The 26,897-nt window shown below is 41.3% G+C and overlaps 1 protein-coding gene across 6 annotated transcripts in view; it reads left to right on the top strand.

Moving 5' to 3' along the window:
- The first annotated feature begins 11,181 nt into the window (after positions 1–11,181).
- LOC148020544 (double-stranded RNA-binding protein 7-like) overlaps positions 11,182–26,897 on the top strand; it is a 51,296-nt gene continuing 35,580 nt past the window's right edge. For 3 of the 6 annotated variants that reach the window (XM_087698323.1, XM_087698320.1, XM_087698321.1), the window contains exons 1-2: positions 11,422–11,722; positions 11,795–11,869. The gene's annotated coding sequence lies outside the window, so the exon portion shown is untranslated. Of the gene's footprint in view, positions 11,316–11,421; positions 11,723–11,794; positions 11,870–26,897 lie in introns of those variants that run through there. The other 3 variants (XM_087698324.1, XM_087698322.1, XM_087698318.1) reach the window with 2 other exon arrangements.

Raw genomic sequence — 26,897 nt, 5'->3', positions numbered from 1 at the left:
GATTTTGGGAATTCTTGTCACATAAGCATCCAACCTTATGTTTGTGAACACAGTGTGGAAGAATTGTGCCTTCATATGCAAATCTATATTTAAAATAGCACTAACAAATACACCATCTTGACTCAATCTAGCCTTCTTCCATGTATATAAAAAATTCTTAGCTTATTTTACCTTGCCATAACTACAGTTGCCATATCTTATGGTGGCTAGTGCCTCTTCCATTAGATTAGGGGTTAGGTTGATTCCATAATGGATCACTCCTTGCTCAATGTAGACCAATAGATACCCAATCTTCCCATCTAGCATGAAGCTCCTTATGAACTCATGGTCCCCCACCCCTCAAGGAGTTTACTATGTGTAAACCCTATATATCGCGCGTGTTTAAGTCCTATTTATTAAAATGTTGAGCCTAATGCACCAACAATCAAGACTTTGAATGGACTTCTATTATTTTAGAAGCTACAACTCACTTCGACGACAATCTCTCACCTTGTCTCTCAACTCCACTCTAACTAACCAAGCATCCTCCTCTCCAACCCAAGAAAGCAAGAACACAAGACCAACTCGAGTTGTAGTGAACTCACCTAACTTACCTTCTTGCATTTGATGACTCAAAGACTCGAAGATAGTTCCACATTGAATACGATTCAATGCCGTCAACTCCTTTGCATCCACTACTTAAGCACACCAACGAGTTGAAGACCTAGTAGAGAAGATGACAAAAGCAAGATGATGGCAAAGAGCTTCACCTTCCCTTAGTCCCTTGCTCAACACACCTCTCACTCTCTCCCTCTCAATCACTCTCAACATGATGGAAGCAAGATGATAGACTAGAAAGACTGAATAGAAAGCTTGAGTAGTCACATTGATAGAGCTTCTGCTACATGGATGTGGCAAAAAGGTGAATACACTGAGACCTCCCACCCTTACATATAGACCAATAATTAGGGTTAGAGTTAGGGTTTATGCCCCTTTTGCATTTAGGGTTTGCATCCTCCCTTGGGCATTCTACCCACTTTGTGGGTCTAGGCCAGGTCAATCATTATTGCATGCTTCAACCTTAGCCTAATTAGACCAAGCCTAATATATTCTAATCACAAATACACATGTGCAACCCACACAAAACTTGTGGGTGTGACAAATACAACTACAAGTGGTGAATACAATGTGCACGGGAGTAAGCCCAACTCTCATAAAGTAATACATCCATGATAATGTGGTGATGTCCATATAATACAAATATAATCTAAGTGCCCAAAAAATAAGGCACTAATGCTCCACAAAAATAATATCCACCAAAAAATAGTAGCCGACACTTCCGCTTTTGAAGTCTTCTCAAAACACCATTAACATTATTTCCCCCCTAGATGAGTGCCAGTCCCATGGCACTCACGTTGTAGGTAGCATGTTATAGCTTGCACCGAGGAATGCTGGGAACAGTCGATTGAAGAAGTAGTCATGATAAGGAGAAATGAATGCTGCTAATGAAGAATTCGTTGCTGCTAAAGAGAATGATTTTTTTCCTACAACGAGTATAGATGATGTTGTTCATACTATGGTAGGTGGTGATTGATGTTGTTATTGGTGACAAATCCTATAGAAGTTGATTGTGCTAAAGATACACTTGATTAATGGTTCTTGTAATGGAGATAGGTAGAATGGCCCTCGTAGTTGAATGGGAGATTGCAGAAGATGGGAGATTCAATGTAGATGTAGAAGTGATGGCTCATGATCCTCTGTGAACTGTTGTACGTGCAAAGTAAACCTCATGTGCAATCGCTTCCTAAGGGGAAAGTGCTAGTCTGATGTTCGTGCATATGACATATGATGTTCTCGGTTTGGGAGATGAGTTGAACTCCAAGCAAGCTTGAAGTGTTGCCCACACTTTAGGACCCAAAACTATGAATATGTTATTACACAAATACTATAATGAGTGCGCGTGCATACATAGTTGAATACATAGTTAGAAGACTGCTTCATGGATGCTACGAGGAGTGATGAGACTGATGCTCGATGAAGCAAGGGATATTGATCTAATGAACATGGGAAGAATTGTGGGTGTTGAGGAAAAAGATAGTTATTGATGAATATGCTAGGGAGAAAGCAATATGGGATGGACATGAGCAGGTGTTCAATCCAATAAGCCCTTGAAGAACATGGGTCTCTACACAAGATCAACCACACATGGTAGCTGATGCAATTATTGTCTTTATGTGGAAGAACCTTTTCCACATTTCTTATTAGTAAGGATTGATGAAACTTTATGAATCAAATGAAGGGATGAAATGTGCAAGTGACTCAGGGAGACAAGTCAACCAAGGCGAGCCAAGACTCCCTAGGTATGTCCTGACATTGATGTGCCCTAAGTAAGGAGTTGGGAAAATGGGAAAAGGGCTAGGGGGTTAGAGACGACGCCAACCGACTAGGGTCACTAGATGCATCCAACTTGAGGACCCCTAGGTATGGTGCAGTGCATGTATGTGCATATTTCTTATTCTTTTCTCTCTCTCTCTCTCTCTCTCTCTCTCTCTCTCTCTATGAGCGGGTTACTGGCAGAGTCAGATGTCCAGGAGGTATATCAGATCCCCTTGTGAGCACCATTGGTGTGAAATAAGGATGCCCACTCTCACCGACTCTATTTGGGCTATACATTGATGAGATAGCAGAGTTTATTCAACAGCGAGCCGGTGGAGGTATAGATCTCAGTGGAGCCACAGTTCATATCTTACTATATGCAGATGACATTGTGTTGGTCTCAGATTCAGCTCAGGGATTACAGCAGCATTTATTAGCATTGGATGATTTTTGCATACAAAGAGGCATGACAGCGAACCTTGGTAAAACCAAGGTTCTTATATTCCATACATCAGCTCAGATATGCAGACAGAGTATTTTCATGGCAGTAGGAGGGAGTATTGAGGTCACTAGATCATATGTATATTTGGGAGTCACCTTTACAGCAGCTTCAGGGATTTTCTCGATGACACAGGCAGCTCATGACCGCCTCACTAGAGGATACTCAGCATTGGCTCTTATGGAGCGACAGTGTCATCAGGCACATTTTCAGGAGCCCCGCACCAAGGGGTGGCTCTTTGATACTCTAGTCACTCCAGCACTGATGTATGGAGCAGCTATATGGGGGCCATGCCTTGCCGATTATGTATGGACATTGATGGAGAGACCTCAGGTGATCATGATATCTAGATTGATTCGCAGCAAGGCCTCAGTCCCACATGACATTGTGCGAGCAGAGCTTGCCACACCGCCCATGCTAGTCGAGGCATTATTTCAAACAGTTTGCTTCCTACACAGATTTCAGGATATGGACAAAGATCGCATTGCATACAGAGCATATATGGCATCTCAGGAGATGGCTCGAGCGGGGGATACCACATCATGGTATGCACAGACTAGAGCTTGGTTTGACAGACATGGGCTGGACATTGATAGACTCCCACCTCTTCTATATGATACTCAGGCTTCCACTTACACCCTTTCTCTCTCTTTGAGAGGAACAGAGTCATCAGACAAGAGATATGGCATATTTATATACAAAGGACATGGGTCAGCCCTGCACAGCCACTGCCATCGAAGATGGCACATTATTATACACAGTTCTTGAGCATATCAAAGCAGGGATTCATAGAGATTCCGAGATATATGCAGATCTATATGCCACATCTAGTGAGAGTTCTTATTGGATAGCTCAGGATATCATCACATCAGCTTATGATTGAGAGTGGCAGAGCCAGTGGCATCCCACGGGAGGAGAGGATATGCCCCCTTTGCAGATCAGAGGTGGAGAGTGAGGAGCATTTTGTTCTCAGATGCCCGGCATACTCAGAGTTGAGATCTAGACACACATTGAGTAGCTCACTTCAGGGATGTATGATTGATATGGATCAGAGAACATTTGGCCGTTTTCTGGGAGAGGCATGGCACATCAAAGAGTAGAGCACAAAGCGGGTCCCAGTCAGAGAGGGGCCCACCCAGACGACTATTACACAGTTCTTTCAGACAGACAGAGTGAGAGCTACTGTACTAGCCTCCAGCCAGACCTCCGGGCTCACACTACGACAGGCTGAGGACCAGCGTACCCAACACCGCACGAGGATCCGTGGGTTTCGGACTCCATAGCCACACCGACAGGAGATCCGGAGGATTCTTGATCTACATCGACAGTAGACTGAGATCCGATGACACTCGACACATTGGATCTCATATCTCCAGTTTGCTCTTTCTCCACCGCCGATGTACCACATCCTGCATCCAGGAGGGATCACCTGCTATTAGCGACTTCGATGGCTGCTACTACATCCCAGGATAGTATATCTCCCTGCATCTGTTACATATACACATCGCACCACTTTATCATAGCCGACAGTTGTTCCCCTATCACAGCCGACATTTGTTCCCCTTTTGTAGCCATTATCTGGAGTACCAGAGCTACATACGCACATACACATACACGACACTTATCACACTCACATCACCGTATTTTCAATTTCCAGTTTTTAGCTTTTCATTCAACACTTTTATTTTGGATAGCTGGACCTCATCAGTTGTATCACAGTTTGTCTCATAGGCCAGTTTTGGTCTTTAGAAGACGTTAATATAAGTTTCTTTCTTTTCTTTCTTTCTCTCTCTCTCTCTCTCTCTCTCTCTCTCTCTCTCTCTCTCTCTCTCTCTCTCTCTCTCTCTCTCTCTCTCTCTCTCTCTCTCTCTCTCTCTCTCTCTCTCTCTCTCTCTCTCTCTCTCTCGTTTTTTTCTTTTGGCAAGTCAAGTAACAACAGTGATGTACAATAAGGCATGCTACCTTACAAGGAGAAATGGAAGTAAGATCAGAAGGCTAACTGCAAATAATAAAACTTGGCGCATAAGATGATTGGTGCACTAAGGTGAGTACAATGAAGATTTGAACATTGAGCCTGGACATTGAAGCACATTGCCACATTGTTGATGAAGTTGTTGTTGAAGAAAGACTTGAACTTGTCGATGAAGAATGGTATGCTCATTGATAAAGCAATTTGCAACTACTCCTAAGGAAGTAGATGACCACTAGATATTGTAGTAAATGTCTTGACGTGATATCTCTCGAGCTTGGGATATTCTGGGAAGTTCTAATGCTAGTGTCAGCTTCAAGTCTTTAATGTTGTTACATCATAGGATATTCATGGATAGCTTCTATTGCCGATGATATTGTCTTCAAGCCTTGAGGTTCATTGCATTGCTTTGTCACCTATTGTTTTCTTGCATTCACTTGGTGAAACTTTGAGAGTACCATGTAGTGGATTCAAGGGAAAAAGATATAAAGAATTACAAACAACTTTCTTCTTCCTTGAATTTCACCATCACATGAGGAGTGAAAGGGTTTGAGCTTGTACCTCTTTTTTTTATTTTTTGCCCTCGCATAAGATGTAGCGTTGTTTCTAAAGTCGGAGGGACTTTTGCTATTGTCAGTATGCAATAAATTGAGCTAAATAAAAATATGTATAAAGAAACTAAGACTGGAAATGAAAAAGAGTTAGCATTTTACAGTTTTTGGGATCCACCAATCATAGAAATTTGGATTGTACTCCAATTCGGCAAAAGCATCCAAGTCAAGTGGTTTGGTATCTAGCCCACAAATGTAAGTAATCAGATTGCCAAGCAAAGAGGATCCTGCAAAGCAACTGGCAATGTGTAGTTCCTCTTTGATCATAATCTTGTCAAGCAATGGGTGATTTATCAACTTTTGTGGTAAGGCGAGGTTCCGAGCTAGGATGATAGAGCGCAGTGAAGTGGTCTCACAGTAAGTTGGGTCCTCTTGAAGTGTACTAATTGTACGATGTTGCTCAACTGTGGTAATAAGATGAATGCCATCACAAGCAATCTCAAGTAGACGAGAAAACCACTTCTGCAAGAACACACTTAAGGAATGACAATTCTACTCAAGCTCATCAAGTGCTGATTAGTCTTGGATTTTGATTCATAGAAGCATAAGAAGGAATAAATTGACATGATAGCAAGTGCTCATGAGAGAGAGTCCTAATATACTCCTGAATTAAGAGGCTTTTATTGAAAATATGTTGGTTGTCCTCCCAAGTGGAATGCCATTTAGAAGCAAGCTTGAAGAACTGCCTCATTATTAGCAAGGCCTAGATCAATCATTGTAAACAACTTGGCATAAGTAGTGCATATGGCCTCAAATTGGAGTAGGAATTTTGTTTCAAATGAATTGAATTTATTTGCCAAATGAGCATCCATGATACTCAATGGTGAATATACTAGCAAAGACTTGATGCTAGAAGGAGGGTCGTGTTTAGTAGGGCTGATCTGGAGATGTGTCTCAGAAACCTCCTCTGGAGCATCCTATGGTTCAACTAGCTCAATTTGGACTAACTAGTGGGGTGAGTTAGTAGGGACATCAATGGTGTTGTGCCTAGGATCTGGAGTTGCAAGCATACCTCTTCCAGCCACTATGTCTGGGTTAGAAGAAGGTTTATGCACATCACTCTGCTTCACATCATTTGATGAAGATTTAGTCATTGTAGTACTAGAAGCAAAGGTAAGATTTGGTGTTGTATCACTCAGCCTTGGAATAAACCATTCATAGAAATTAGGATTGTACTCTAATATAAAGCATGGTCATCAAGAAGTTGTTTGTCATGGGTGAGACAAAAGATATATCTAGTGACATCAATCGTTGTGCCTTGTTGTCCTAATCGACTTGCAATGTGTAGCTCTTCCTCTAAAAGAATTTTGTCACACAAGGGATCAAGTTTAGCCAATTTAGAAATGTTGATACCACGGACAAGTACAAGCACTCGGAGAGATGTAGGAGCAACATATGTAGGATCATGTATTGAAGTCCAAAGTGCCTTTCTTTGCTCAACAATAGTCATTTGGCAGCTACCATATCATGCAACTAACCCTTGACTAGAATATCATTTGTGTTCAGACTCACTTTGTCCTTTTGCTTTTTGGTCAATGCTGCAACATCTTCCCAACTTGATGTATGCTTCCAAGTGTTATAACTTCTCCCACGACTACTAGGTAAATCCAACAAATTTGTGGTTGCTCTGACCATGTCAAAGGCTTTTCTAACACTTGTAGAGGGAGATCATCGCTCTTTTGATGTTTTTGTAGATGTCCCTTGTGGATCCTTTTCCTTAGATTGAGCAACTACACTAGGTTGTTGCTACCAGATTTTTTGTTTTGGTTTGGGTGACGATTAATGTTACGAATTCGCAACGAGAGAAACTACAAGTGTGCATGAATGTAGAGGAAAATTGTTGTGGAAGAATTTCTTCAACTAAGTGATGTGCACCTCATCTTAAACTCACTTGGCCATCTCATGCATTGGGCATGGTTGGATTGATTGCATTGCATAAAGGGGGTGATTGAATTCCCCTTATCGTGGAGTTGGAAGCCAACGAATGAACGCCGATTGGTTGGCAAATCACACCAAACTTGTCTCCTCTTTATGGGTCCATCTATAGTTCTAATTAGTTGTTCCACATCTTGGACCATAGTCAAGTTTGGAATTTGTAAACCAGTCCTCCTATGCATATTACCAAGTGAATCTTGGCTACTATGATGGTAGAAAGTACTTCAGCTAACCATCTGCCATCCTTGACTAGTTTGTAAACACTTATATAGGCATGAGCATCTTCTCATATCACTTGAGGAACTTGCCATCTTTGCCACAAGAACACCATTCAATTAAAAATTTAGATAAACTCTTAACAATTTTAGTTTCCTAGCTTGCTATAATAAACTTGAGCTCAAGAAAACCTAGTGTAAAAAGTAAATGAGAGATTATGAAACCCTACTTGGATAGGAAGATTGTGTCCCTAGGGCCAAAAAGACCCATCACAACAGCTATCCTTTCCCAAGCATAGTTAGACATCTACTCAAACAAGTGATACTTGGAGCTCAATATAACAAACTTGAGCTTAAGGAAACCTAGCATAAAAAGCAAACAAGAGACTATGAAAGCCTACTTGGATAGGAAGATTGTGTCCCTAGGGCCATACTTTTGTTCACTTGTAAGGAAATGTCCTATGATTTACTACAAAGACTTTGCTAAATTCTATCAATAGATGTATCACATAAAAATATAACAAGCTTTTACCACATGAGTTTGATGAGGATGAGCTAGAGAAAGTCTTACTCAAGTTGGGAAAGTGAATATCTCATGACTTTGATGGTGTCACAACATATATAATGATTCATTTCTGGCCTAAAATCAAGAAAAGCATTGTTTCTATGATCAATAGACATTGGAGTGCAAAAGAGTTCCATGACTTGTGGACAATGAGTATCATAACATTGATTCCCAATCAAGCGCAATGTCACTATGCTTAGCCATTGGATACCCATCTCTTTAATGGGAGCCACCTACAAGATACTGATAAAGGCCTTAGCTAATAAGCTTGCATCCATTATGTAATGGCACATTCACCCATGCCAATATGGATTTATTAAGGGCAAGTTCTTGATGGACAATGTACTTAATCTTATAACGGCCTCAGAATGGGCCTCAATTTTGGGGCAAAGGTTAGTTTTCTTGCAATTTGATGTTGAAAATGCCTTTGATTTAGTCAACTAGAAGTATCTTAGGCTTGTAATGGAAAAGATGGGTTTTGTAGAATTTTTTTGAATATTATCACCACATTGCTAAAATGCACTTGCATTCATTACATTTAATGGCTTCTTGCTCCAACCATTCATGGTGTAGAGGGGAGTTAGGCAAGGATGCCTGTAAGTCTCCTCTTATTCACAATTGCTACTTACTAGTTATTTTGCTTCGTTGGCAAAACAAAGTAACTCAAAATGGGGAACTGGAAGGAATTGAGTAAAAAAGAAAGTTGTAGGCTAAGGTTTCTTAAATGACTTATTAATGATGCTTAAAGCAAGCAAGGGAAATCTGAAGTGGGCCATGCATGTCTCAAGCCATTGTGAGAAGCTAGCTAGTCTAAAGATTAACTTACACAAATCCATCTTAATTCAATGCAACATAGGACATGCTCCAAGACCTAGGTTGGAAGGGGAAGTTAGTGAATAGGGGAAATGTTTCAGGTACTCAGGACATTCGACTGGAGTAGGAGTCCTAGAGATCAAGAGCTTGCTAGATCCTAGAAAAACTAAAGAAGAAAATTGCCTATTGGCGATCAACAATGTGGCCACTCCATGTTACTCTTAAGATATTGAACTTGTTTATCTATCTAGTGCTCAAATTCTACCTTTCTCTAGTCAATTGGAACAACAAGTTGATCAAAACTTGGGACTCCTACATTGGCAATTTTCTATTGGGTAAATATAAGAACAATAGGTACTTGGTACTACCAATACGCATGGATCACTTGAAAAATATGTTGAGAGATGGTGGTCTAGCTCATGAGGATAGAGTTGGAAGTAGATCTTCAAAACATGCATTGGGTAAGATTTATCAGGGGAAATTGTTTTTGGTAATAATAATAATTTTGTGAGCTTAAACCTCAAATTGGTTAGACATATTTATCTTCTAGGCTATCTTTTGAGTTAAAGCACAAGACTTTACACTAAAATTAATCTCATCTTGGAGGAGGATTCTCTCAAAGCTAGATTTAAGTGATGGTGGACATGGGCCAAAGAGGCTCCTCACACTGGCTAAAGAAGCACTTAGCAAAAATCAAAGACTAGCCAGATGCTGATAATAGTTTTAGAGAAACACCTCTTGACTAGCTCCAAGAGCTATTCTGTTCATCTCATTGACAAGGCTCATTGCTACAAACTCCCATGCTAATCCTAATGCTTTAGTGAGACTATTTGGATCCACCACCTTCCCCTAAATGATAGTTTTTGCTTGGAGCTCTATTAAGGGGGTAGTTATGAAGAAAGAAAGAGGTATACTAGGTAGAAAATGCTATTGCGAGGAGGAAGAACCTATAAAACACATGCTTTGGGATGGGTGTATGGTAGTTGATGCACGGAGAAACATTATGTCTCGCTTGGGCATGAGAACCATGGATGACTCTAGTTTGTTGTTATGCATTTTTGAAGATTGCCTTAGAGGCTGGGGGAAGTATAATTTGTTAGAGTTCAATATGCTTAAAATTTTGACCCTTCAACAAAATTGGGAGGTAGGAAACAAATTTTTGTTCCAAGGAATCATGCCAGAGTTTGGATGGAAGTAATTAAAGCCAAACCTTGGACTTACCGGTGTATTGCAAGTATTATAAGAAAATTAGACAAAAGAGGCCTAGTCAAGTAGCCTTTGTTTTGAGTTGGCTTATGCATCATACCTTAATGATGTGTGAGAGCATTTTTGTTAACACGTCATATCCATTTGTGTATGATTTCTTCTTTCTTGCAAAGTTGAGTAGGTAGAGGCTGGAACTCTAGCACCTCTCATGGGCATTCTCACCATTAGTACCCTCCAAAGCATAAGCTTAAGTCTGGAAAACAATGTCGCTTTCCAAGGTTACGTAACAAGACTTCTTAAGTTCTTGATAGAGAGAGTCCGATGAGTCTTTTTGCAAAAGGCATGTACCTTGATAACCCAACTATCTTTTGGAGAAATGGGCAAACTTTTGACTTTGGCTACCTAGTAGTTATTAACGGTAAAAAATGGCTCCAAGAAAAGGCTAATCAAAATTTAGGGGAAGATTATGAAATAGCATAATCAATAATAAATACTTGGGAGAATTTACTTTCTCAAATGAAGTGGCATACAATTGATAAGGGAGACTTTTCCTTAAATACATTAGTGTGGTTTACTCCTACAACAACTGAAGATAATAGGGAGTTGTATTGGTTGAGCCCTCAAAACGGCCTTCAAGCTCTTTACTAAAGGCATCTCTACTTGGGTGGATTTGTGGGACCTGTGTAGCTTAAATTGGATTCTATCGATGAAGCTCAACAAAGATTTTCTCTTTTATAGTTGGGTCATAAGTCTACTAAAAGTTAAAATGCAAAGAGCTTGGCTTGGAGTTAGTTCTGTCAAAGCTTGACTACTCTATTCGAGGTTGACTCCTTTTTGTAAGGTTGTACATATTTTCACACTTATATGAATTCTGTTTTACATTAAAAAAAACCTCTAGCCCCTCGAGTCGTGTATTGCTCTAGGAAGCTTTCAATGTTAGTAGTGCGAGCTTTACTTCTCCCAATATGGCACCACCCTTATAATAAATGGAAGAACATCTGCGACTTCCGAATGTCGTGTATTCGATATGCAGATAACGATTAATTAAATAAATGTGAAGGCTAGCTAGCTCCCTTCCGAATCAAGGCCTTTTTAACCTCGGCTCTGCGCTCTGTGGTCTGGTTTCCTCGCTGTCCGCGAACTGGAGGTATGCCTTTTATCTTTGGATCAAGTTTCGTCTCAGCTTTGAGAGAGAGAGAGAGAGAGAGAGAGAGAGAGAGAGAGGAGCGGGGGGCGAGGGGGTAGGGGAAGGGGGTGCCATCAGTCGTGGGCCTTCTCCGGACAGTTACATCACCCGCGCGCTCGCTCGCAACACACACACACACACACACACAGCCCAAAAAAAACCATTTTCTTCTCTTCTCTTTCTCGCTCTCGCATAAACGACAGGCTGCCTACATGTGAAACAAGAAGCCTGGCAAATTAGCCTGCTTCTTGACATTGTGATGCAGACAGATGTCGTGCGCGCTCCTTTCACCCCAGTTGAACAAAGCTAATAAGGAGAGAAAGAACAACAGAGCTCAGAGGGAGAGAATGATTTTGCCCTACCATTAGGTAGAGGTTTGCTAACATCCTTGTATTTGCCAGTGCTGATAGTTTTCTTATTGCGCGGTGATTAATTGTCAGGACTCTTTTTACATTGACTGCTACTGGCTCTGGCGTGAGGGGAGGATCAAGCAGTTTTCTGCAGCAGCTTACAAGGTACTCTCAGATCCAGCTGTGTCGAATCATCTTTGCGTTTTCATGGAAGCGTTTCAAGCCTTGTCTGTTCACATGCCAATAGTTGTCCTTTAGAGCTTAAATTGCACGGACTTGTCTGCTTAATTTGTTCCCTGACTCTTTACCCTATTTTGGACCTAGATATTTCAGACTGTCAAATTGTACAATCAGTTTAAGCACTCCACTCTTCAAACGTTATGCAAACGCATGGTGGCACATAGGAGTTTGTAGAGAAATTATTTGGCTTTGCATTTTAGTCTTCTTGTTTTTCAATAGATTATTAACAATAGCAAGGGCTTCTTATTCGGCAAAGTGGCTATTTAAATGGTGGGTTTTCACTCTATATGTGGATCTTGCTAAGCAAGGTTTTATCTCCCATTTTGTGATCACTACACAATTTAATACCTTTCTCTAGTTTGCTTTACTACAACCCATTCTTCTTGTTTTAATTCATGAACTTCTAGACCTTCCTATTTTCAATTGGAAAGACGATTATGCTGCACTTTCTGTTATGTGACCAGAGAATACAATCACATGTGTGCTTTCGTGGAGGTTGGGCACCATAGTAAGGTGTTGATGACGATGGCATTGAAGCATGACGATACAAGGGTATGGGATGGAGTGTGCAATCCCCTCGGCCTCTTCTATAGAGTTTTCTTGAAATTTGTCCTACTAAAATTTAATTCAAATCAATAGCTTCATTTTCTTGTTTAGAGACTATTCTACAGCTGAAAGATTGGCTAATTTTGTAACCAGTCAATATTAATTCTGGCCAAAATTTTTCATTGCTTAGACAAAATATGACCGTTGAAAGTACAATGAGGATTCCAAATGAGGATCTTCTAGAAACATTGACTCGGGAAGAAAAGCTGAAGTAAATCTGCAAGTTCTAGATTCATCTATATGACAACAATGAAAAACGAATCTTAGGCATATAGAATAAGCAACAGGAAACTGCAAGTGTTTAAAGAGTTTCCTTTCGTCATTATCAGGCAGCACACACAAGCTTCATCTGACAACCATCCAGCTGCCCTAGCAACCTCTTGTGTTGCTAGATATTATTGTCCCGCCACAAAATGCAGATTTTTGCTGCCTACTGCCGGCTTGAAATGACTTTTGCGATTGCTCTAGCCACTTAAATTGTTGTCACGTCACCACATTTGCTTCGAGTGATGCCTTAGTGGTTTAGGTTGTTGTTGCATCCTAAAATGTGCATTTTCTGCAGCCTGCCATATCATTAAATCTGGATGGCCTGGTTTTTCATACAGGCTGAGAAGGAAGAGGCATTGGCAATAAACTTGCCATCTTGAAGCTCAATGGCAAGTGAGATGGGACGCTTGCATGCACTTGGGCAAAGAAGGTGGATAGTGCCTTTGACTATGCGGGGTAAATAGAAGGATTTAGGATTCATGTGTAGAAGAGTCTTATAGATGGAGCGGCTCTTTTGGGTGGTTTGTATCTCGAGACACATGCATTGAGCACTTTGGCTGATGTATCATGTGCTTGACTATTCTCCAACATTTTACTTTGGTGGACTACAAGTTGCAACAAAAGAAAGAGTAGAAATCCTTATTAGATGCAAGAGGTGGATGTGGAAATGTACTTCACACTCTTCAACAAATTCCCACTCAAGTATCCTCTCACGCTCTTTCTAACAATGAGGTTGTATCTAAGTTTGACAACTTGCACATATATATATTAGTTGATTTGGAGCACTTTGTTAGAGTGAGCCATGCAATTGGCTATGACCTTTGAGAGCAAGAGAAGCACAAGGAGTCTAGACAATCTAGGAAAACAAGTGTTTCAAGTGCAAGGGAAAGGGTAACAACATGAGTATTTGTAGTAGAGGTGGCAAGATGCAAGTTTATTTACTGATGGGCTTGTCGAAGGGAGTGAGGGTTGTTGAGCCATTAATATCAAGGCATGCATTAATCTCAAATTTTTCATGCATTAATGCATAATTTTAGACTTCCTAAAGTAACCCCAAAAAGCAATAAAAAGCATTCCTGAAAATGAAAGGCTTTATTTTTGTAACAATGCAACAAATATTAAAAAATGATCTAAAATGTAGTATGTCGGGGGTATCCCATTTGAAGCTCATGGTGAATTATTGTTATTAAACCTACATAAACCTACATAAATATTTTTAATGTGCCGTTCCACTTCTCGATGCTTGGGTTCACCTATCTTAAGCTAAAAAAGGAGCATTTCATATTCAACCTTATTTAGCTCATTGAAAAGCCTCAAAACTCAACTTAAAATTTTACAAAGAGTTTATGTATCCTATAAGCAAACTCCCATAACTTGGTTGGTTTCTCATTTATAAATAGATGGTGTGCTCAATTATTTAGCATCCTCATTTGATTCTAGCCATTAGGTCCTCATCAGCACATGGTTGTTCAGCTCTTTTCCAATTGCTGCCACTTCTTCCAGCCCTTGATGCCTTCTTTCTAGCTGTCCCCTAGTCTATAGAGGTGCACAAGCTGTTGCCTTAGCTGCCCTACTACCTAGCAATAGCATCCAACTCATCCCATGACCTGTCCAAGCATGTGTTTTGCTTGTATGCAAGTTGCCCAACATTAGATCTACCTCTTCGAGTTGTGGGCCAGCTGATTCTTGTCGGGTGCTCTCTTGTTATCCTTTTCTGGCAGTAGATTGCTGTGTTTACCATCTCCATCCTGCTAATTACAGCACTTCGGAGCTGTCTCTAGTGGATAGCACACTTTGACTTCTTTGTCAACCCACTCCCACAAGAGTTATCAGTTGTTGGACAGCTTTGCCTTTGAGCATTTTGTATACACTTTCATTCATTTACAACATTCATCTAGTCACTTCGTAGTTATTTTTCTTTTATGTTTGTGTTTTTATGTTTTTGTTTGAGTTATTGTATTTTAGTCGTCTTTGTATAGCCATGCTTTCTCATTGTGTACCCTAGCATATCTTCACATGGTATCATTGCTAGTGCTCTTTTAAAGAGTATCTTGTAGTTATTGTGGAGGCTTGGTTTGTGCGAGATACATGAACGATATGAAACCAATTCACAATGGTAGAGACTCCTTCCTCTTTGAAAGCTATGGTGCTTTTTTAAGCTTCTCATCATTGGAGGCCTTGAGGAGATATTATGGCCTCAATGAGGTAGACAACACATCATCTTTGCCAGATGTAGGGCTCATGACGGACATATGATCCACAGATGAATGCCAACACATCATCTTTGCCAGATGTAGGGCTCATGAGGGACACATGATCCACAGATGAATACCACCTTAGTATACCTTTGTTGAAAATACCACCCATAAACATTGTATCTTACACACACTCGTAAGTGAGCATGTGTCTATCATGGGATGGTTGTGTTGGACATGGATCTACAACCGTTTTGACTCAAGGATGTACATCCTCTTCTTATGATGTGCCACCACACACTCCATGGGCCACTCCAATATAGGACCATTGGAGGCCGAGGAGTTTCAGTTTTCTTTGCTATAAAGCTTAATTTACAGCAGAAATGGGTTTAGCAGCTAGTTGGAAAGCGGTGCCAGACTTTGAAGACTCCAAGACTTGAATTATCCAAGGTTGAAGGTGATTTTTAGTTGAAATTAGGTGGAGGACCAGCCAGCCATCAAATTTGCAGCGTTTCCACTCTTCTCAAAGTGGATGAAGGCCAAATGATTGCTTGAACCAAGGGGCGAGTTAGATTGAAGACTTGCTAGTCACTTTGGACAGCAAGGGGAGAGTTTGGATTGCGAAGAGGATTGGGAGGATCCCATTGTAAATCAACTTCTACTTCAATAAAGCTAAAGAAATACCAAAAGGGGTGCTAGTTTTGGGGCCAACTGTGTTAGAGATTTGGTTATATGGTCATCCTGCGGACAGGCAAGTCAATGGTGCCATGTCAGCAGCCACATCAAATCAACATGCTGCAGCAGTCGGACATGCAGTTGGCCAATTGTGCTGTAGTCGACCAAATTTGGCAAGCCAACTATTATTTTTGTTGCCTATTTTTTTTTGCTGTAAATAGCAGATTTCCAGCACACTTTGGCATTCATTCTAATTGTAGATTCAAGCTCAATTCGAGGCAAATATTGTGCTGGCTGTTGTAGACTTAAAGGTGTACAACAGGGTGACATCATCGAGGTGGAGATACGCAAATATACGAATTGCGCCTATGTACATATTTGTTTTCCTTACTCAGCATTCTTCATACAAATCCATGTTTCTCTCTCTCCCTCTCCTCTCTTCGTATTCACTCTATTTCTGAGTCTCGGCCATATACTTGTGCACCGCTACACTCTAACATGGTATTAGAGCAACGTAAAGACTGATTGACCGTGTGCAAACCTGAAGAGGAGTTTTCAAGCACGACACAAGGCTCCGTTTTCAGCATTCAAGGGCGAGTGTGAAGGTTGCGCATTGAAAGAAGGCTGAGATGAGCATAGGCGTGTGGAAAAGGAGCGAATTTATTGATTATGTTGCGGATTTTTGCTGTACAAGGCTGTGTTTTGAGTTGTCAGTTATAGATTTTACCTTTTCATTGCCTCTCGCAGGTAAAAAAGCTGCGAGATGAGCAGAGAAGAGCCTTAGCAGACTGGGCTTTCATAGTTAGAGGGGGTTGCTTTTGTGTTTTTGTGGGCATTTCAAGTGAAGATGTCTTTTGAGGTTGATATGGAGTTTCAGGTGATTATGGATCGGAAGGTTCTTGTTCTACCGGCTCTTCCATTAGATCAGAAGCTCATGGTGAAAACTACTGCATCTGGCGTGCTGTGATGCTTGCCATCTTGGAGTCCTATGATTTGGCGGAGCTTGTTATGAAAGCCATTGACTGTCCTACATCAAGAGACAAGTCCAAACTTCTTGCAGGTGATCGTGTGGAAACTGAATGTCTGCATCCGCTCTTTTCTCTTTCTTTCATGTACTCAAGCTATAATCGTGCATATTGAACACTTGACAATGGCTAGGGCCATATGGTTGGAGCTCGATCAGATGTACAAGCGAATGATCATTATGAAATTGGTGTCTTTGGAGGTGCAGATGAGGACGTTGAATCCTTTCAAGTCATCTTCTATGCGTGAGCATGCGAACAAGCTACAACAACTTCAGATGAAGGTTCAAAATGTAGGGAAGGTGATCACATTTGAAGACATCGCGATAACTCTTTTGTCACAGTTAGGTTTGGTGCTTTTTACTTTGCCTTGATTACTTTAGGGCGAGAGTTGACTCCTCGGTGAGAGGAGTTGGTTCCTATGGTCTTGGACCAAGAGGAATAATTTAAAGGACAGAATGCTTTCAAGTCGGAGCCATTGACAGGTCAGTCCTCTCAAAAGAAGGAGAAGGACAACAACAAGAAGAAGGACAACAAATTAAAGGACAAAGAGAAGGACTCTACTTGTCACATCCGTGGCAAGACATGTCACTTGAAGGATTGCCCCGACAAGGATAAGAAGGACACCAAGAAGGAGAAGGCTTCAAAGGATTCCAGAGCGATGGCCGCTTCCTCATCAATTGCTTTTCTCCATTTGGAGATGGTTCATGCATCGAACCTGAAGGCTTATAATGTTGCATTGATGGCCCCATACCCTTGTGAATGGATTGTTGATAGTAGTGTCTCTCGGCACATGACCCCTTTTTTTGTAGGTGTTGCCCATTTGGGGCCTCCGCATGGGCAGATTCTCATAGGAGTTAGCTCTTCCATCTCCATATAGGGTAGGGGTGATAGGGAGCTGATTCTTGATGGACAATTTGGGACTCAATACTTTTGAGGTGCTTTATGTGCCAGGTTTGGGTTACCATTTGCTTTTGGTGCACAAGATTTGTGCTATTGGCCTATTGGTTGAGTTTCATATAGATTCTTTTTGTATTCTTGAGTATGGCTTGAGAAAGGTTCTTTCTATAGGTTACAAGGAGGATGAGGTCTACAAGTTGAAGTCTACTTTTGTCTTTGAGTTCTTTTATTCTTACTTCACAAACAGAGTTTGAGCTATGGCATGCTCCGTTTGGCCACCTGAATTATGACTATCTTTAGCAAGTGTCTAAGCGGCAACTTTTACCGGACATAGTCGTGAGTTAGTAGCCTTGTATATCTTGCATTCATGGAAAACAACATTGTGATGCCGTTCCTAGCAAGGCTTCTAAGCTGCCAGTGGGAGGAGGATGCGACCAGCTAGTAAGAGGTTGCAACCAGTAGAAAAACGGAGGTGAGGAGAGAGAAAGACTAAAAACGTAGGTAGGACAGCCTGCAGGAGAGAGAAAGACTAAAAACGTAGGTTGCAGGAGAGAGACAAAAAACGTAGGAAAAAACAGCAGCAGCAATCAATATGCTGAAATCAACTCCGAACAGTGTGTGATAGGCTGGAAACAGGTGCCAAACTGTTGTAGACAGCAATGGCCAGCTTGGACCTCGATGTCCTCCGCATTCGGGGTGTGTGCAGCAAGCTGAAATACCTGAAATATGCAAAAACAAGATTGTTTTTTGAATGGAGAGTGATCAACAATAATTGTTTTGCTGTAAACAGTTGCAAACTGCGGGTGGAAGGCTGGAAATAGGTGCTAGACTGTAGATGACAGCAAGGGACAGCTGAAAACACCTGAAACCTGCAAAAACGAGATTTTGATGCAGCCGAAGAAGAAGAGAAGTGGATGCCGAACCCACCACCGGTCTTTGCCTTCACTGGAGTGGAGGGTCTTTGCGGCTGTTTGAGCAGATCCAACTCTGATACCATGTCAAAAGATGATGTACCAGCGAGACAGTAGGGTTTGTGGGGAGGAACATGGAGTGAACTTGGCAAACATGGAGAAGAGAAGAGAAGAGAAGAGAGAAGAAACTTTGATGAATGGAATGATGAAGTTTCGAATCATGGAGTGAATGTGATATAAGGGAACAAGGGTGCCGTAGCACAAGGAAGATGGTGAAGACAGCCACGAACCATGAACCGCAATGTCCTCCTGAAGGGGTGTGAGGGTAGTGGAGAGGCTGGAGAGAAGAGGTGACAGACTGAATGAATCAACTGTAAGGAATGAATGAGAGAGTGGCCTATAAACAGGCATAGTCAGTCTAGGATGGCGCTCCTTTTTGGGGCTGCAAACCCTAAATGCAAAACGCAGAAACGCAAAGTGCGGGTGAAGGGTTTCTCAACAAGTGGAAGTGCTACTTCCTCCTTGAGCATTAGGTAAAACTTCAGACCCCTGCCTTGTTAAACCTGATTGAGCCCAAAATCAAAGTTGAATTTAACTGAAAGGTATCTAGGTATAGTTGCAACAATTAAGGATGGTTTGCCAGGTCATTGTCTTCCATCCACTTTGCGTCTATTGGTGAAACAATGCTGGCCTTGTTTCACCAAGAAGCATATGGAAACTTTACCTCTAACTTTACTTGCCTTGAAACCTCCAATAGATTGTAGGCCTTTCTTCCCCTTGAGCATTACGAGGCTTTATATTTTCACATTGTTGCAATTCCAACCTAACTAATATGCAACTTTGCATCCAGTTGACTAGCCCCTCATGTGTAGCTGACATGCTAGGAGCACTAGATGCATAAGAAAACATTCTTGTTTGCATACTTTGGACCATTGCAATGTGACTATCCATGGGAATTTGCATATTACCAGCCATTCCAAGACACATTTTCCCATACTTTGCATGTATTACTAGCAGCATTTTTTCTCATGACTAATACTATACTGAGCATTTGCATGACCAACATTAATACCATGAATCCCAAATACAGTGGGTTGTATATATGCATTGCCAAACTGGCCACTTTGTGCCTCAACATCATGCCAACATTGTTATACATGGGGTTATGTGCCATGAGGACATGTATTTTTGAAACCTCACTTAATATGTGGATTAATTTTTAATCACATGATTAAGTAAATGATGCACATGTGAGATGCAATTGGGTTAAAAGTAAATTTACGAGCCCGGGACCCAAAGAAATCACGGGATGTCAAAGGCAAAAGTTGCTATAAGTTATGCTGCACAGGTACTTGGTGGTATCTGGTGCCAGTTGTTGGTCTAGGTCATCCATTTGGCCATAAGTGTGAGTTGGTAACATTAGAGAAGTGGCATTTAATAGTACTTGATGCCAATCTGATGGTCAAAGATGACGCAGAGACACCCGGGAATGGAAGTTGCCTAACCAATTTAATTATTGGTCAATCAGATTATTTTTCAGGGCATCGAAATAATTATTAGATTAATTTTCAGTATTTTAAGGCTGAAAATTAGTATTTAAATATAAAAAATGCTGGAAAAACCATTTGGAAAGGCTGCCACTTGTGAAAAATGCCCATGCAAGACTAAAAAACGTCTTTAGAGGCTGGAGAGAGGCATTTCTATAAATTCAGCCTGCAAGAGAGAGGGAGGGGAGGCTGATGGTCTGATTTCCAGCCATTGGAGGACTTTCTGAGGCAGCTAGGGCAAAAGAAAACCAATCAACAGATGGAGACATCATCTACAGGTTGTTGAGGCAGGGCAGCAACAATAAATGACTGATTTTCTTCAGTTCTTTGCATCTACAAGCTGTTGTGGCAGGGTAGCAGCTGCATTTGACTGATTTTCAGTCATTCTTCGTGACAAAACTCTGAATTTTCTCTCTCTATAGCTTTCCCTCTCATCTCCCAGCCATTTCACAGCTCTGCTTCGAAGATCTTAGCATTTGGATCCTTGGAGGCTGAGAAATTGCAAATTTCTCTGCTGTAAACCCTCATTTATAGCAGAAATTAGGGTTTAGCAGCAGCCTTGGGAAGTGTGCAAAAAATTGGAAGCTCCAAGACGATTCAACAAGGCTGAAGGTGAATTTCAGCTGAATTCAGGTGGAGGACTAGCCAGCCATTGAATTTGGGGCATTTCCATCGTTTATGAAGTGGGTGAAGGCCAATTGAGTGCTCGAATCAAGGGGCAAAATAGATTGAAGACTTATTGGTCACTTTGGATAGCAAGGGGATTTGAAATACTAAAAGGGATTGGGAGAATCCCATCGTAAGTCAACTTTTTCTTCAATAAAGCTAAAGAAATACCGAAAGGGGCGCCAATTTTGGGGCCAATTTGGTGTGCATTGTCCAAGATCAGTAGGTAAATTTGTATTTTCAGATTTGCATTTATTGTTTGCTGCTGTAATTAAGTTGTAATTAGGGACTTAACACCCTATCCGAGGAGGAAGGCTGGTTTCATGGTTCCATTGCCGGGATACCATCAAATCCTTTGAATTGGTGGGCCCGTGCTACTTGATTGCAACTTGGGACTATTGCATTATTGCTGAAATTGTTCTCAGAAGTGAATTACAACAAGCATGTCTTCACATGGTGATACGGGATCAAGTGGAGAGGATGCATCACTCCTTGGTCAATCACATGGTGAAGGGGAAAATGCAATGACTAATGTCAGGTATGGTTCTCAGCATGGATAGTATGCTGAAAATGTGGGAAATGACCCAAATGTTGGCAGTTCAATGCATTAAGAGGTTGGTGACCAGCAAGGGGCTGAAGAATTTGATGATAGCTTCAAGCATTGAATGTGTACAGCAGCAAATCTTTTTGCTGAATTGGCAAAGGATCCCCAATTTACTCGATTTTTGAATGCCCCAAAGGAGGACAGTAAAGGCAAAGAGAAGAAGATACCTTCTACAGCTTCAGGACACCGACAAGAACCGAAGGAAATGCCTAAGCCTTCTTTAGAAGAGCCCAAAATGCTTGATGAGCACAAACAATTGGTATCCGTGGGGCAAAAAGTGCAAATGCATGGCCAACTCGGTAGTGCCAATACATGGGAACATGGGCAGCAAGGCAATTATGCACATGCAAGCATGGGACAGCAAGGATACTTTGGTGGTGGTACCATTTTTCATGTTATGGTTGGACAAGCACCGCATACGGGAATATATGGCACAAATCCCTATGGTATGCAGCAGCCAATGCATGGCTCACAACACCCAATGTATCCAGGTAATGCAAGTGGAATGCCTAATCCCATGTATGGAAGCATAAGTATGATGCTTGGGGCACAAAGCGGGCCATATGGATATGTATCGGCACCCCCAGGGACTGTTAGAGCACAAGGATTTGGTGCTGGTCATGTAGGTGCTTCAGATATTGTTGGTTTTCATGCAAATACAGCCAATGCACCCTTTTTGCAGTTGCCCATTTATGATAACTTGACTCCCATAGGTCCGTCGAAGGATCATGATGAAGATGGCAAAAGTGTGAAGTTTGAGCCTTTCAGTGGTGCACAAGATAGGCTGAAAGCACTTGTTTTTATTCAGCAGTTTGATGGAGCCTATTTTGGAGGCAACTTCACAGAGGCATCTAAGATACGTAAGGCAACCACATTTTTGACGAGAAATGCATTGCAGTGGTGGTCTACACTCCTTATTCAAGGGAAGTCACCTACCACTTGGGTCTGTTGAAGCAAATGTTTGCTTCAAATTGGTTGACAAGTACCTTTGAAGTAGACATAATGACAGCTTGGAATCAGTTGAATTCCAAAGATTGCAAGAACTTGGATCAGCATAATAAGCAGTTTTGGGATACATTGTTGCTAGTTACTTCTTATTGCATAGTACCTCTCCATGAGCAGGTGGAGAAGTATATTTGTGGTTTGCCGAAGGAATCAAGGATTTTTGCATTAAGTCCACTGTTTCCAACATGTCTCAGTTTATAGAAAATGCTACTACAGCCGACATATTGCTACGTGGAAGGATGCAGGATTCCACGATTATGATGTCAAGTCACATGTCAAAGAGGCAAAGGCTGAGAAAAAGGGTAAATCTGAAAATAAATCTGAAAATCGGGGGAGATTTGAAAAATAGGGCTGAAAAGAGGAACACATCGCAGAGAAAGAGTGGGAAAAGTGATGTACTGTCACGTAAACTTCAGTTGTCGATTGTCAATATAGTTTATCACATTGAGTTGGATGCTATGAAAGAGCAATATGTTGCTAATTCAAACTTTGCTAATGTTTATGATCAACTTTGTAATGGCCAAAGGTGTGGACACTTTGTGTAAGAGATGGATTTTTGATGATGTATGGATGACTGTGTCACAAAGCAGTTGAGGCCTAGAGTTATCATTGAAAGTCATGCTCCTCTGTATGCAAGACACAGAGGTATCGATGCCACAGTCAAGGCAGTGGAGCATTTCCTTTATTGGCCAGCTTTGAGGCATGATGTAGAACAGTTTGTTAAAACATGCATCGTATGCCAGAAGGTAAAGCATGATAGGCAAAATATGTTGGGTTTGTTGCAGCCCTTGCCTATTCCAAATAGGCCTTGGCAGAGCATTGCAATGGACTTTATTTTTGAGCTTCCTAAGACACCTATAGGGAATGATGGGATATGGACTATCATTTGCAGGTTTAGCAAACAAGCCCATTTCATTTCGGCGAGGAAGAAAATAAAGGTTGATCATATGGCAGGATTGTTTTTGCAGCACATCTTTAAGTATCATGGTATGCTAGAGTCGATCATTAGTGATTTAGACCCTTGGATGACTAGTTTATTTTGGAAGGGCTTGTTTAAGAATATGGGTACCACAACGTTGAAATTCTCATCATCCTTCCATCCGTGGATAAATGGTCAGTTTGAGGAAGCAAATTCCACAGTGTTAGATTTTTTGAGGTGCTATGTTCTAGACCACAAGACACAACGGGAGCAATATTTGCCCTTGGTTGAGTTTGCTTACAACAACATAGTGCATAGTTCTACGGGCAAAGCTCCATTTGAGGTGGTAGAGGGTGGTAAGAAAGTACTCCCTATTTTGCACACAAAAGATATGATCTTTTAGTTTGATCGCTATGTGGAAAGTATGGATGCAGTTTATCAGAAGATTAAGTATGCACTTCAAAGATCATAGGATAAGGAAAAGAGGGCAATTGATCGCTATAGATGTGCCTTGTAGTTTTTGCAGAGGGTGATTATGTATTGCTGCGTTTGAAAAGGCAAGATTGAAACAGATAAAAGGAAGAGAAAGATTGTATCCGAAGTTGAGTATGAGATACTATGGGCCCTTCCAGGTAATTGGAGAAGATCAACGATGTGGCATATCGGTTGAAATTACCTCCACATTGGCGGATACACAATGCCTTTCATGTCAGTTTGTTGAGGTCTTTTCGTGGTGATGTGCCAAAAGGACATGTTTGTTGAAATTCAGCTTGAGGTTGAGGAGCTAGATGAGATTTTGGTACCTGAGCGGATTTTGGCACACAAGGAAAGAAAGATCAAAGGTAAAGTTTCCAAGAGGTACTTGGTGAAGTTTTAGAATTATTCACCAATGGATGCGAAATGGATGGAAGAGGATGACTTGGCAGACCATCCTCAGTTGTTGTAGCTTTACCTAGATGCCTTTCAGTTAGAGCAGACTTTAGTTCGGGCTTCGTCAGGTTCAGCAGAGCAAGGGTCCGGAGTATTGCCTGATACTCAAGGGGGAGGTAGCACTTCCACTCCTCCAGTTATGGACAGCTCTTGTATGTAGTGGATCTCTGATGTATTCAACATGCATTCAAGGTACTGTAGCTGAACAGTATGTTTGCCAAGAGATCACTATTCAATGTACTAGTCACTATGAGATGTATGCAGATGAGTATGAGTTTCACCCGGGCACTGGAACTATAATTTTGCATTGGCTTATGAATGATTTAGCATGAACTTTGCCTTAATTTTAAGACAAAAATTTTGATTAGTTTCAGCTCAGTTTTTGATCAGCTTGAGAACCGTTTATGGTCACTTTTTGGATCAGTTGTGCATCAGTTTTTGCACAGATTGTTGGTCAGTTTTTGCAATGAGTTTGTGATCAGTTTGGGGTCACATTTGCAATAGTTTGTGATTAGTTCTCAAATCAGCAAGTGATCAGTTTATGAACAAATTATGCTCAGTTTTCAATGGTTTACATCTAGTTTCATGGACAACAGCATATGTTATGATGCCATTGATGTTTTAGCCATGGTTTATGCTTGGTTATGCTATGCTATGGTTTGCTTTTGCCAGATGAGTTGAGCTCATGAGAAATAGACATGTCACATGATAATCTGGCAATGTTTTTGAGATTCTTTGTGAGTCTTATGTTATGTTATGTTTGTTCGGATATAAAGGCCCGGTAACCTCCGTGTATAGTATATGTACGTTGTACATGTGAATGCACCCTTTACATGCCCTAAGTATAAATACATTTTATTCTTTGTGTACCAACACATGGTTGGTACACTCTTATTGACTTGTACTTTTCACTCTGCTCACACTCTCTCCAGCCATCACACTCTCACGCCCACTCTAGCTCAACCTTCCTCTCTCTCTCTTTGCTGTGCCCCCTCCTAGTCCAACAACTGGTATTAGAGCCCAAGGTGTTGCACGCTTCTTGAGACCAAGGCGCATCTGACAGGTCGTGGAGGCAGCTCGAGATAGAAGGCTAGTCAGGTCTAGTTGACTAAGTGGCAGAGAAACCAAGTAGTAGTGGCCAACGGGCAGTTTCAAGTCAACGACCTAAAATTGACAGATAGTCGTGTGCAGGGTAGCCGGGTGTAGGTGAACAATGACCATGTGCCAGGCGACTGGGCATTAGAGTGGATCAGTTGGTCACGTCCAGCAAACGCGGATGAGGAGACAAGTGTCGGTCGCGGACTGCCGACGGGCAAGTGACGACAGGTGTTGTGTCAGTCGCAATGTGACCAAGGTAGGCGGGCGAAACACAAACGAACGCAAGTGGGCAGTCAACTGCAGGCGGCGTGACGCCTGGCAGGTCACGCGACGCCTGACGGGTCAAGGGACCCACGTCAAGTTACGCAAAAGTTAAAAAAAGAAAATCAAATCTTACACTTAATCCTTTCAGCCATCACTTACTTTTGACAGGAGTTCACATGCTAGAAGTACAGATCACAGATTTGTATCACAGATCTGTGAGGATTCGAGTTAGAGAATTTGGGGCTTTTCCTAGATTTGATCTCATTTAGGCCTGACAGTAAATTTTGAGTCAGAAATTACAGACATTGTGAGAGGTGACCCAAATTAATTTGGGGATTTTGCCAAATTAGTCAAAAATTTGCCACTTTGAGCAAAATTTCCTAACATTGGATCCAAGAAATTTGGGGCTTTTCATGTTTGTCAAAGTTTTGCTCCAGCTGGGTCAGATTGGCTGACATTTATGCAAATTCGGACTTGAGATTTTGGGGATTTGCACAGAATTTGGTAAATTTTCTGCATTTTTGCTTGTGTGGTGGGGCTAGTTCATGTACAAACAACAGAAATTTACTTCTGGTTGAGAAAGAACATCAATGCATTTTGCTGGTTCAGCTTGTGCTTTTGCAGATTAGTGTATTTACTCGTGCATTTACTCTTGTGTTCACGATAAAATGGCTGCAACTTTTTCCAGTTCAGACATCAAGAGTTCGATGGAGATTAAACGGTTTGATGGTCATGGCTTTGACCTTTGGAAAGACCGTATGCAGGGCATTTTGTTCTTAAAAGATTGTGAGGATGCTTTGCAAGAAGATAAACCGGCACTAATGTCTGAAGCAGATTGGGCCAGAGTGAATAAAAAGGCTGTGGCTTACATAAAGATGGGTGTCATTGATGACATTTTGACAGACATTAAGGGTTTAGATACAGGTTATGCAATATGGGAGAAGCTGAAAACTACTTATGAGATCAGCACACCTGTTAATGAAGTGTATTTAATGCACAAGTTGGTGAATATGCAACTGGATGAGTCAAAGTCTGCAGCTGAGCACTTGAGTGCATTTACAAGGATTCTAAATCAGCTCAAAGATGCAAATTTGGACTTTGATGATAAGTTGAGGGTGATCTTTTTGATCATGACATTGCCTGACTCTTGGGAGACCTTGGTGCTTTCACTCAGCAATAACCTCAATCTCTCATATGATGGGGTGAGGGGTTCTATCTTGAATGAAGAAATTAAACGTATGTCTAGTGGAGAAGGTAGCAACTCAGCTTACAATGTTAGAGGCAGGGCTGAAAAGAAAAATGCAAGTGCAGGACACAGAAATAGGAGCAAGAGCAAAGGAAAGC

Source organism: Lygodium microphyllum, chromosome 18, assembly GCF_053477565.2.
Source record: "Lygodium microphyllum isolate KBCC chromosome 18, Lygodium_microphyllum_v1.1.10, whole genome shotgun sequence".
Classification (NCBI taxonomy): Eukaryota; Viridiplantae; Streptophyta; class Polypodiopsida; order Schizaeales; family Lygodiaceae; genus Lygodium; species Lygodium microphyllum.
The sequence above is the reverse complement of the archived record's forward strand: the minus strand, read 5'-3'. Positions and strand labels throughout refer to the sequence as shown.